This window comes from Bombus pyrosoma, linkage group LG5 (genome assembly GCF_014825855.1).
Source record: "Bombus pyrosoma isolate SC7728 linkage group LG5, ASM1482585v1, whole genome shotgun sequence".
Classification (NCBI taxonomy): Eukaryota; Metazoa; Arthropoda; class Insecta; order Hymenoptera; family Apidae; genus Bombus; species Bombus pyrosoma.
In genome coordinates this window covers 1,738,517-1,752,087 of record NC_057774.1, presented here as the reverse complement: position 1 = coordinate 1,752,087, position 13,571 = coordinate 1,738,517, and the positions used below count along the sequence as shown (strand labels likewise).

The 13,571-nt window shown below is 36.2% G+C and overlaps 1 protein-coding gene across 1 annotated transcript in view; it reads right to left on the bottom strand.

The window, feature by feature from the left end:
- LOC122567430 (hemicentin-2-like) overlaps window positions 1-12,533 on the bottom strand; it is a 211,163-nt gene extending 198,630 nt beyond the window's left edge. The window contains exons 1-2 of the mRNA XM_043725919.1: window positions 12,325-12,533; window positions 12,174-12,237 (exon numbers count right to left, since the gene is read on the bottom strand). The gene's annotated coding sequence lies outside the window, so the exon portion shown is untranslated. The remainder of the gene's footprint in view (window positions 1-12,173; window positions 12,238-12,324) is intronic.
- Window positions 12,534-13,571: the final 1,038 nt, after the last annotated feature.

The following is a 13,571-nucleotide window of genomic DNA, read 5'->3' as shown; positions in this document are numbered from 1 at the left end:
CTGTTATTATATGATTAAATCTCAAATAACGCAGCAAATAAGGCGTTTCTATGCCTCTGTCAATTCTGGTCTATTCCATTTCTTTTAGACTGTTTAAATCATGAGCCAGGTTCAGTCCAAGACGGTAAATACTTCACGGTGGTCCACGCTAACAAAGAGACGCAGTTAATTCGGCCGACTCTGTAGCAGTGAGGTTGTGAAAACAATTTATCGACGTATCAGCCTTTCCAGAATGTTGAAAGTAACAGCGACAATAGTATCGATCGCGTAAGTATTATTTATTGTATACCGTTTACGAAAATAGCCTATTATAGTATACAAAGTTAATATACAAGGAGAATACACATATAAAAAAATAAGAGTTAATAAAAATACAATGAGATACGGCATAATAACTCTTTGATAGAAGAAGATTTAGAGAATATATATATCAATTGCGGAAAGTGGGTTATCAATGTTAATGGCCATGCGATCTATGCCGGTACGGTAAGCAAACTCAGTGTTATGTTATGCGGTTTGACACAGAAAATTTCATGGTGTCGCACATTTCTCTACGGACTGAAACATTAATTTTCAAACTGTTGACCATTATACACTTTACGTACAAATAATAGGATGTCATGAAGCTTCCTTCTACGTTTCAGTGATGCGAGGCTCATTTTTTTAGTTTTACAGATTCATACTATTTTATAGGAAAAGTTGTATTCGCGTTTACAAATTTTAGTAACGAAACATAAATATATATATATTTTTTTAAGATAAAATTATTTTATACGATTCTGTGTAAATTAGAACTCCTTAAATTTTGGATTCGTGAAAGAAAAAAGATATTTAGAAATTAAAGTCTTAATTCCAAGCTTTAAGAATGCTCGTAAAACCTTACTATGAGATTAAGATTATGTTAATTATTTTAAGCACTATTTTATGTATTTTGTTGGTCATAACTAGAACTGAAAATTTGAAGAAATTTACATCTGGTGGTTTACTTCGAAGAACTTGCGAAGTCGGTAAATACGAGCACACTAACTTTTGGATTTAACTTTGGATTAAGGTTTTAATACTTGATTTGTTCCGGGACAATAAGAAGTTGAAAAATAAAGTTAAGTAAGTACATAGAAATTAAAGTTAGTTCATCTCACTAGAGATTAAAGAGAAGTTTTATGTATGAAATTAAGAATTTATTATTAAAGACAACTAAATTCTTATAGGAATAATAAATTACGAATTGTATCACTTGAGTATGCGACTTGTGTCCAGCTTCGCAAAAATCAACTCACTTACCTCCACGAGCTTATTTATCACGAACAGGTAGTAGAAATTTTAAGGAAATTTGTGAAAGATGTTTATAACGACGTTACTGTCCCCTGGTTTCGCATTTATGGACTTTTATTTTTTTTCTTTTTATACGTAGGGAAATCCTCACGGACACCCTCCGCCCCACTCTTGGAAGCGGCGGGGTAGTGTAGGACTATACCGACTAAAACTTCACCGTGGACCGCTTGACGTTCAGCTGGGATGCTCCGGAACCTCTTTCGAATTACTGTCTGAGAAAAAAAAAAGCTTGTCGTCCGCATACGAAACCAAATAACAGAAATCACTTCAAGGATGTACCATCGCTGTTCGAAGACTTGCACCGGCTGAATTGGTTCCTTTTGTTTCTTCTGCATTTTGTAAATGCATGTTCGTGGAAAGGAAAGATCGGGACACGACTATGGGGGAGACCGGATTTGAATTCCCGGGCCCCGTACGTTTGTAATCAAAGGCGCTAACCACTGCGCTGCCGTCGTGCAACTTATACAAGAATTAAATCCCTGTAACTCAATTTAGCTACAACTAATATAAGAACTAATTGCTGTAATTAATATATGTCTACCATCATTGGTCTGCAGCAACGTGTACTTTGAAATTACGTCTGTCGAAAACAAATGAAATGAACTAGGATCTAAAATAGCGGCGTTTTTTAACTCGAATAACGACAAATCAGTTAGGAAATCTCGATTAGGCTTGGCTGTTACGGGCGAGTTAGTTCCAGTTGACGATCAAACCAAAGAGAATTTCGCGATATGACGTAGGTATATAACGTTATCGATGACAAAGAGATATCAATCACGAAGATACACGCGGATTCCCTGGATCCTCGGGAATCTCGCGAACAGGCGATGGATTGGATATTCAGGTGACCGCGTTCAAAGCTATCGATTACAATCAACGCACGGATCGATCTGGGAGCGAAATTCACACCGCGTGCGAAAACCAGTCCTCATACGATATCTTGATGACTATTGGCAAGAAAAAATTCCACGGATGGTAGCAACAGGGGCCGATGATTGCGGCTATTTTCCTTGCGGCGTGACGTGGTGTTTGGCCATGGAATACGAGAGGAGAAAACTGTATATATGTGTGAGTTGGAGAGAGAGAAAGAGAGGGAGAGAGAGAATAAGGCAGTAATATACGAGAGAGGGAAACAAAAGTAACTTGGGAAAATTGAAACCAGAGAAAATAGGGAATGATCATTTTAACGGTTGTTATAATTTTTTGATAAAAAGACTGTTTCAAAGAACAAATTATAATATGAAAAGTGGTAAACAAATCCGTATTGAATAAAGAATTAACATCGCTATAACTTTTTTAAGCAACGTGATATACAGAGTGTTCGAAAAATTATGTCGAAATATTTTAACTAAGAAGAAGAAGAACAGTATATGCTTGTGAGGTTAGATCCGAATTTTTTGAAGCAGAAGCACCTGTATAGAGGCGAGACGATAGCGAGAGAGAAAAAATACGATAATGAACTATGAAAATTAATATATACTTAGAGAGAAATATATGCTCAGCCTATGATTCGCGTATTTGGTTCAAGTTCGTTGAGAAATGACATTCTCTGCTCCGTGCGCTACTCTACGTGCACACGTATCAGATTTTTCCCGCGAGGAACTCACAGGACCGTCCGAAATGTTCAGTGAAACGTTCGGCCAGGTATTGGACGAGGTATATTTTTCCGGTGATCGCGATTAGATCGGACGGATTGGTATTTGTGAAAAATCGCGAAAGTTATTTTTCGACGTACTGCGCGCCGGTTGATTGATTAACTGTATTGTATTTCTTTGCCTCAGCTGTTTGTACAACGGGTACAATTTTCATTGAATTTGCATCGCACGAGTGTAAACAATACGCTGCACGGTTTTTTGAACGCATCGATTTTTAGTTGTAACACTGGAAAATGCGTGTGGAATTTTGTTCTTCTATTGTGTAAGAAATATTTTGTTCTCCTACTTCGATCGTTTGTGAATATAATATGTGATGATACACCTTATCTTTTCTTAGACTTTCTAGAGTGTTGACATTCCATTTTGGAAAAAAATAGGTAATTTACGATTTTGATCGCAGTGAAACTGGAAAAATAATAGTAAATAGATAGAATGCCCCCTGATAAAGAATTATTGAATAAAAATGATCGAAAAATAAAAGGAAAGACATCGGTACAACAGAGAATTTTTCACTGATTGATTCAAGATACATTTTGTTAAATAAAGATTGTAGAGTGTAAACGATTAGCTTGTACTAAAGTTAAGACAATAATTATATAATTAAAATTAGGAGCAAAGAACTTTGCTGGATTTGATTATATGCTTGGAAATTTGGCAATCAATTTACTAAGTGTAATTTGTACCATTACTTATCGATAAGTAGCTCAAAAATATACGGTAAAGTTGTAAACTCGATCATTAAGGTCTAAGTACACGTGTCGCAACGTTACTTCACGTATAGCGTAATTACATGAAAAACATGCCACACAGAGAAATATATTAACAGGAATAAATATACGGTTGAGACCAGAATCATTATCTAATATACACAACATGTTGCGAATTCATGATCGATCATGCGCCGTTAGAAATTTCACACGAAATTCGACAAGTAGGTCAGTCCAACATTCGATGCCTTTGATAAATAATTATATTTTAAAACATTAGATCAGAAAACTATACAAAGTCTAAAAATTGAAGAACAAAGGTAGGATCTATGATAAGGAAACTTTCGAAATGTTAAGTTATATAACTTTATCGTTTGTTACACAAAATAAAAATTATAACTTCCATACTAATTACGTGTTTTCAAACGTTTCCTTCTCACGCTATGTTAATTAAATTATCTAGAATATTTACTCAACCCTTTCTACGAACTATGTCTTTCCATACATTTCAACATCGGCGTGATATTTGAAGAAAAAAGAAAAGAATTTTTTCAGTTCTATACAATTTTCCAATTTGCTACAATTCTATACTTTCAAACCATTTTTCTAGCAAACTGATTATATACATACACCTATACCGATAGGCTAAGAAAATAGATTTTGCCTATAGGTGTTATAGGGTTGTAAGTGTTAAAATAGAAGTTTTTAAATCAAAATTTTTCGCTTTAATCATCAACATATTATAGATTCTCTGATTATTAGGCGCTTCGTCCTTTTCGATCCCATACTTTTTCGTGTCTAATTATCTAGTCTCATCTCGACTGCTTCGATTTTTAACGATCACGCGGCGGATTCAAGAACTTCGCTATAATAATGATAAGGAAAAAGGAGCAAAATATACAAAGAAGGGGTGAAAGGCGGTTCTATCTGTCGTGCTATCGGTAGAAATGATTATCGAGCGAAAATGTGTGTGCGGCGTCGGAGAGTTTGGTCAGGACAAAGAAGCGATCGGTGCGTCAAGCAACCGATTAGTTTGCCAGTCAGGTATGTATTTATATTGTTAGTCAGCTCGTAACTGTCTACCTGTGGAATCGTTTCACGCTGGCCGACCTGTCTGGTTGGTCTGACGCGTCTCATAATGCAGGACGGAACATCGATACGCTTCCTTACGACCTGTTCGATATGTTTCTTTTGGCCGAACGCGTAAAATCGGGACCTGACAAAATAACGCAGTGTTATTATCTCGCCGCACAGGTTTTTCAGGTCTTTTAATGGTCTTTTACCTCTTCAGCACGGTAACGTGTTACTTTTGCTTTACAGAGAAGGTAAAGTTGATTAAAATTGCGCCTTCAAGCTTCATATTGGATTCATTTTGTAACTGGCAGGAGAAATTTATAGCGAAATGAATATAAACTTTTATATAAATATAAAAGAAAAGTGTTTCAAAATTTTATATTCGAATGAAACAATGCGATAATTGACGTTAAAATAAAACAAATCTTGCTGCCATAATGTAATTCTAAATATTCCGTAGTCACTTAATGTTTTGTTCTAAATTGAATCGTGTATTTCCGTAATACCTGATTAACACAACGCACTACTATGTACTATGTACTAAGTTAATGTTATAAACGAAACACGAACGTTATCATCGATTTTGATGTTTAAAGTAAAACCAACTGGACTTTCGCATAGATAATTTGGAAACAATTATGCATCTAACAACATTTTGATCGAGCACGAGCCTAAAAGTTGCAGTTTGTTGCAAGCTTGTCACAACAGCATGACAATACATGCCGCTTTAATCGAGCGGTCGTTAATTGAATATTTACATATATCCTGTATTTATGGTACGTACGTAGTTGCGTTAACGTGATTAAATGCCGAGGTCTCTTTAGCCTGTTACATCCTTCTGGTGAATGGGAACGGAATTTTATTACTGTGCTCATAGAATGTGGTCACGCTGTTGTGTAACACGTAATTGCGGTAGTATCGTAAAGCGTGTAAATTTAAGAGCCTGTAATCATGTTATTAATGATAACATTGTCTATAAAGTGATTCGAAATTGGAATCTTTGTATCCTAAGAAGGACGTAACTATATTATAAACTGTAATTTATTAGACATAATGAAAATTCTACGCACGATGATTTTAGAAAATGTTAGAAGCCAAATGTCAATATAGTCTCAAAGAAGCTGAAAATATGTCATTTATGTTTTGAATATCATATAATTAAAGTGATGGTATAAAATATGGAAATATGGAAAGCTATGATCATACATTATATACATCTATATGTATGTATCACTAACGATAACCTGTATTTACGTAGGAAATTATTTGTATCATTATTCCTTCTCTTAATGAAACGAGACAACATAACCGAGATAATTGAACGTTACAGAAATTTATTTCTGCATAACGAATTCAATTGAAAATGAAATATTTATATAATACCATAGAAATCGAAAATAATTAATTTACATCTTGGAAACACGACATTAACGTCATCAATATCTTACTTTTAAGGATTTACATATATAATAATAATGTAACAATAATTGTAGGAACTGAATATCTTATTCTCAAAACCTACAGTCACGACTTGTAACGGTGTCCATATGTAACGGTATACGTAAAAAATGACTAAACGTATCATTTGAATAATCAGCTGTAGCGAAGATTAACCTTTGATCAGAAGATTTAACTGTAACCATAGAATAAGGGAAAAGAGGGATTAAATTAAATGGCGTAAGCCGGAAACTGGCTATAAACGTAACTGTTACAACACGACGATCAATGACGACTGCTACGACGCGTCCAAGTGGTTGCAGCTGTCACAACAACCAGACAATGAAAAAAAGTGTTCCTGTCTCTTTAATAAGCTCCATGTTACACGCCATACGGCGCGACGTCGCTTCTACTATCTTTTTCAGATTTGTATCGCCGATTAAGATAAACGCAAACATGTGTTTCACTGTCAGAGAATATTAAAAGAGTATTAAATTTTGGTACGCACTTACAAACAATGGAAGATTTAGGAAATAAATGTATTAGATTGCGTATTTTCTCAGAAACTGTGAAAAAATTCTAATTGCTAATTATTTGATGCGTAATACGAACATGGTTGTTGCATGTATTTAATTATAAGTATACTCCTACTCCTAAAAGTCTTAGAACGCCTATTCTTGATCAACTTTCAGTATTTCATGTAGGTCATAAATTCGTAATTGCATTTAATATATTTTTCGTCGTATAAAGCATCAAGTTAAGTGATCTTTCAACCATTCATTGCCCTACTTTTGAAGGAAATATAGGCAGTAACTGTCTTAAGGTTCTCGAAAGAGGGTGTATATCTTAAAAAAATGTTAACGCTTAAAAATCGCCCAAAATATTTTCCAACGGACATCATTTACTCTAGAAATTTCCAGATAATGTAAAGTATAAAACGATGTAAAATATTCATTGTAACAAAGCTTGCTGTTGCAGTTTAAAAATGTTTATCGTATAATTTTTATTTAGGAGAAAATTACTTGTATTTAAGAGATCCATGTTAAAGAACCGTCTGAAATATTTTTTGAAATGCACACATTACCTTGGAATTTCGTAAACGATGTAAAGTGCGAAACCGTGTAAAATATTCACTTCCACGTTTCCACGCTTAAGAAGAAAGCTTGAAGTTAATCTTTACGTGAACTTTACAAGCGCGATAACGTATTCTTTCAACACACGTCTCACAAACTCTTCGCCAGGTACATTCACCGTCGTGCAACTTAACACTTATTTATACGATTTTTTACGTGGTGGCTATTCGCACTTCAAATGGAGCCAAATACGAAAGGTGGGCCGCGTGAGAAAGTCCCGTGGCGCGCTTTTGATTGTCTTTTTTCGTTTAAATAAACAGTACGTCTCTGGTCTACCTTTCGTCCATCCACCAGCTTCCTTTATTCCACGGTCCTTCTCTCAGACCAGCCACGGTGAATAATGGCTGCTCCAACCTTTAGTGAGAGGAAGCCTCACGCTGAGTGCACGACGACGACTTGCACGCGTTTTTTATTCTAAGGACGCCAACTGCAGCCAACTGTGATATTGTTTTTAAGAGCAGCTGAGAGTATTGCATTCGAATATAACGGGCAGCGGAGTACGCTTTCGCACTATGCTTCCGTGATGTTCACGTGAAATTTAAATTGGTACGCGTTACGATGGTTAATTAAAGTTTAATTAAAAGTTCATTAGGCTCGATATGAAGTGCCAACTGTCGGCAAAATTTATCGGGCCATTCGGCAACGACTCAGTTTCGTAATGGCTTCAAAATTACTTGCGGTCATAACTGCGATTATTTCGATACAATTTTCTCCGTTCATTAAAGCTTTCTAATTAAAACAAACCTAACGGGATAATGTCTGTGGATCGTTGAAGAATAAGACATCCTCGAAGAAATTGGACCGATCACATTCGTCCCGTGTAGTTTTAGAAGAACGGTTCCACGGCTTCCTCTTTCGTTTCCTCCCTAATTCAACAGAAGTCTAAACTCGCTTCCTCCGACGGATAGACGTTCCAGCTTTCCATCTTGGCACGCCATATCAGGCCTGCATTAGACTAATGATCATGATGCATTAATATTCCGGCTGCTTTTCTGTGATGCATCATTCAAGCGTACTCCTTCAATCTATCTTGCTCCATTAATTACTTCGGCTTTTTGTGCCTGCGTATTCCAGTCGGCAGTTCCACTCTTTGGGAAAATAATTTCCTTCCTCACGTCATCGTCCCCAAGCGGCGACTGCTTTAATTGCCGCACACTCCAGGACTCAACGCTACGAAATCTACTTGCTCGTTTCCCCGGTGGACTCGAATGCTCCTCCCATTATACCCTAATGGCATAATAATCTGTATATCCCGCGATATGGTTTCCAATTTCAAGCGCTGATGCAGTCGGGGCGCAGCGTGTATAGTGTATACGTATAACAGCTGGCTTTCTGGGCCGGCGGTGAGTTACGATTGCCACCAAGTAATGGCTACGTGGATGTTTCGCTGGTTTGTGCAACTCTACTGCGTATTCCCCAAACCAGATTTTCTCCCGCCAAATCGGCCCGTTCAAGATCGTTTCTCAATCCAGCTGAGGAAAATGTAATTTTCTATTTTCCTTGAGAGGATTTTAAACGAATGCGGCGGCTAATGGGACCTCCCATGGTCGCTCGATACCACCGATTCGATTGCTCGAAATGCGCGGCTGTCTGATTGAATTTAAGTATTCGATATATTTGCACTTTCACGTTTGCTTCATATGTCACGCGATTTGTATCGCGAACAAAATGCGAATAGCACATGTGGTTCCATCCAATTTACCTATCTATTATATTATAAATCCTTTTTACAAGCGAGATTTTAAAACTATTTCCTTTATTTTTATTTCGTACGTTTTACGTTATTTAACATTAACGATGTACGTATCAATATAACCCTTTTAAGCACCGTAACAGTCTTCTAATGGCGTTATACGAAACCAGAGGGAATCATACTGTATTTTGATAAGTTTAAGACACTTGCATAAATAAACGCCATCCCTCTCAAAAGTCCCATTCGTTCGAGCAAATTCACAGTAGCAAATTTTAAAATACACATTTGCACGATTTTTCATTTCTCGACCAGGAGCTTTACTAACAAGGAATTCTTTGAATATTAGATACTCATCGAATCGCGAAGAAGTTTTATGACTCATTATGAAAAACACTCTTCATCGGTAAAACAAAGAATAGGCGAAATTTATGGATATATCTTTCGATTTTATATGACATTTACGGGTCTCGTATAGCGACACAAGGGGCCACTTATTTTTCGAAGGGTGCTTCGCTAATGAGACATCCAAACGGGAACCTGTGTTACGTGATCGTGAACACTTCTACGGCTCGTAAACGTCCGGTGGTTTTACGCGGCGAAGCGTGTCAGCGTCGCCGTCATGGTAAATTTGCAACAAATAGAAACTGTGCGGCCGTGAGTGTATGCATGCTTCACAACTAGAAGGTTTCTTCAATAATGCACGCTTGTCGTCGAACGTATAGGGCCGTAGAGTAAGGTCCGACATGGTCGACATTGTTTTATCTTTCAACAACGTGTTCGTGATAATGCGCCTGCATGTAGATATTCGTGATAAAGGATGTACCTACAAATATTGTTCTTTTCGTGGACGTGTCAAAAATTCATCGCACGTCTCTTATTATACCTGGCGAGCTATATTACATTTGTCGATTTTTCATCGCTCCGTAAAAATGCTAGCAATTGAAGTTTTTTTCTGATATTTGCAACGCTGGAATTTGAAAACTCGCCGATATAGAAAATGCTTTTTCCGCTTAATATCGACGCTGAGGATGCTTAAACAAGGAAGCCGCCGCCAGCTTTCGACTCTCGATTGTCACTCTAACTGGCACAAATTGACACTGGTACGGGAAATAATTAAACGCTCGTTTCGCTCGGCCCACGCTCTGTAGGGAAACAAGTTAAAATAAATCACCGAAATGTCGTTCGTTGTCGTGTGACTCGGCGCATCGACCCGCTGATCTGTGGACACGGTCCCGCAACTTCGAAACAACAATCGTTAATCGACCTTAAATTCGGATCGTAAATTATTTTTTATTCCATGAGCACCCGATGAAAATGAATCAAGCGTTTCGTGGTTTTACGTGCTTGTATTATCCAATGGAGTTGTTAGTAGTTCATGTAATAATATGTATTTACTTAATTAAATCGTATGTATCATTGTGAATACGTTTTATGCTCTATTGAACACCATTTACAGAACATTAATTAATTTCTTTGAACATAAAAAAATGAAACGATCGGAATCGACATGGACCTGGAAATCGGTCAATTTCAAAGTGGGCAGTACTCTAATCTTTTTGTTTCATGAACTTTTCGTGATCGATAAAACGACAGTAGTCGTTAAAAATTCATGTAAAACTTTGGAACTGGAATCTGATGCGAAAGTTTACAGTCGAATTTTAGAAAGTCATTCTTCGAAATTATAACCTGCGAATACCATAACTAAATAACAATCTTGAAATAAAAACGTTCGTTTTAACATTTGTCAATATGTGAAATTTTCTTGTAGGAATTAAATTCTCAAAAAATTATTAATACAGTTAAATAAATTTCAAAAAATAGCAAAATTACTTTCGCCAAGACTGTATATTTGATAATTACATTAAAATATTAATTTATTCTCTGAAAAAGTTTTCTAAAAAATGCATCACCTAGGTATGTCACAAACTACTGGACGATAATACAGAAACAGTGTGGTAATTAAATACGGTAATTAATCATAACGTAAATGAGCTCGACGCATCTTTGCACCTTTCCTTATCTCGTTAAGTTGTCAAAGAAATGTACAGCACGGTCACGTTTCTGAGGAAACTAATGTTGTGTGTCCAACACGTTAATCGTTGGTCTTTGTTAATGAATTATTACCATACACTTCGCATACAAGCCAAGTACCGGTACGACAGCCAGTCAGCCAGTCAGTCACTGCAGTTAATCGCGACGTTGACGAAGAACGAGTGGCTAAGTGCGACACGGGAATTTTTATGTCGTTCCTCGAGCAAGCGTTAACCTCGCCGGCCGATTTCTATCATTGTACATGTCCGGCTGCACGGACGGAAGCAGGGAAACACGTGTATTCATATTACGAAAGCGATAACGCGCCTTTTATACGTAACAAACGAAAAAATTCCCACCTTTATCACGACCATTCTATTCAGCTAACAAATGAAAGTGTTATTTACGCACTTTTTCTTTTAATCGGTGATATTCAAAAAGCAACTATTGTATCGTTTTGCATTTTGCATCGATATTAAACGATATTTGATTACAAAAGTAGAAGTAAATAAAGCGAATAAAACGAAGTATTTTGTACGTAAAAGCGAATAAAATAAAGCTGTAATTAAGTTGCTTATATACCGTGTTGTATCTATAATTCTTAATTCAGGTTGTGTTACAAATCTTAAATTTTAACAAATGGCTAATCTTATTGTTAGTTTACTCGATTGTTCGACAATTCGCAAACAATTAATCTTAATTGTTAGAAAGATAGCATAAAGTTACATAAAAAAGTTGTATAATTAAATAAATTTTATTTAAAAGTAAAACATACCGATATAATAATATATTCCTATTATTAATTTCTATCAAGACATAATGTAATGTAATGTATGTTCCTTCTATTTCCACGAATAAATTCTATTATGCAAAACCGTATTAATTTCACAATTCTATTTCATAAAGAAGTACGTGGCAAATGCGTTACTGTATCAAACGTGGAATTAATTACCACGAACATCGCACGAAGTTTGTTCGCAGCACAGAAATCATCAGTTCGCCGATTAAATATTCAGGATCAGTTTCGACAAGTTTGAATTTTCTATCCACTAGTGGCAAACCACCAAACTCGTGACAGGAGTACAGGTATACTCGCATACAGAGTACTTACGTTTCTAAGTGCGACAGATATTATCAGCCGCGAGAACGACTGTGTTTCTGGTCGTCGAAGGGACCTGCGAAAACGACGAGATTATTCAGTAAAAGTTCGCCGCCACTGTCTTATCATTCGTGTTCAAAACTTGTTCATGCTTTCCACTTACCGGAACGTGATGAGAAATCGGGATGGGAGGTCTTGGCTGTGTGTGTTCTCAGAGCTGGTTCCTGAGCTGGAGACGTTTCTTACACCGGTGACAACCCACCTGCCCTCTGTAGATCGCGCAACATCTGCGCACGATTCACGTGTGTTCGCGATATGTTCGCGGTTATGACATCATTTATTTGAAGAACGGAATTTATACAGCACAAAAACTTCACATTGCAAGTCCCTGCAAGGAAACAGACACGATTTACTTAAGTAACTTTTTTGACGAATAACTTGATCAAACGAATCGAATCTCGTTATTATCGAGTATCGAAAAAAGAAACCGTAAAGGAACGGTAAAGAGGCACGTACAGGATCGATAATATTATCGATATCCTCACTATTTAACGCTAGTGGTACGTGGATTGCAAAATATATAAATTCTTGTCAATATTTAACCTCAGTTCTTTAATATCGATCACACAGGATTGATAATATCGTCAATGTCATTAAACATATATCGTCATTAAATATTGACGGTTAATATTGCTAGATATTCGAGATATTACTGATCGTGTGCAAACCCTTTAAGAAAATAATCGATTTTACACGGTACAAAAAGTTTTTTAAGTTAGGTGATTGGTTTAAAGCGCATTAAAATGTATTAAACATGTGACGAATTGTCTTTTATGTATGTGTTAACACTTGTTATAATATATACATAGTAGTTAATGTATTGTTTGTGATTTTAAATGAATAACAATAAAAATATAGCTACTTACGACTTGAAATCGACTCCCCACTGTTTAGCAGGAACGACACTAGCGACCCTGGTGGAAGTTGTTATTACAATTCGGTTATATTTGGACGGTAGAATAAATGTGTTTTCGCGTTCCCGAAGGATTTATTTACCAACATTTGAACTTTCGATACTTATATAATCCCGGATTTTTATATTACATTTCGTGTTACGAACGTGTTATATGTTATAAAAACAGTATTTTGACATACATACACCGTCCAAAACAATTAAATAATCATTACTATAAACAGTTTTATTACACGAAAAAGGTTAACAGAAACGAAGAATGCTTGTGGACTTCAATACATTATTCGTGCGATGTTGTGATAAAAACTGGCTTAAAGACAATCATGGAAGCAATGTATGTAAGAAACAAGTAAGTGAAATAGTGAATGATTTACTAATTATTTAGGCAGTGCACTTACATGATTTACAACAAATAACTGACTTGTATAGTAATGATT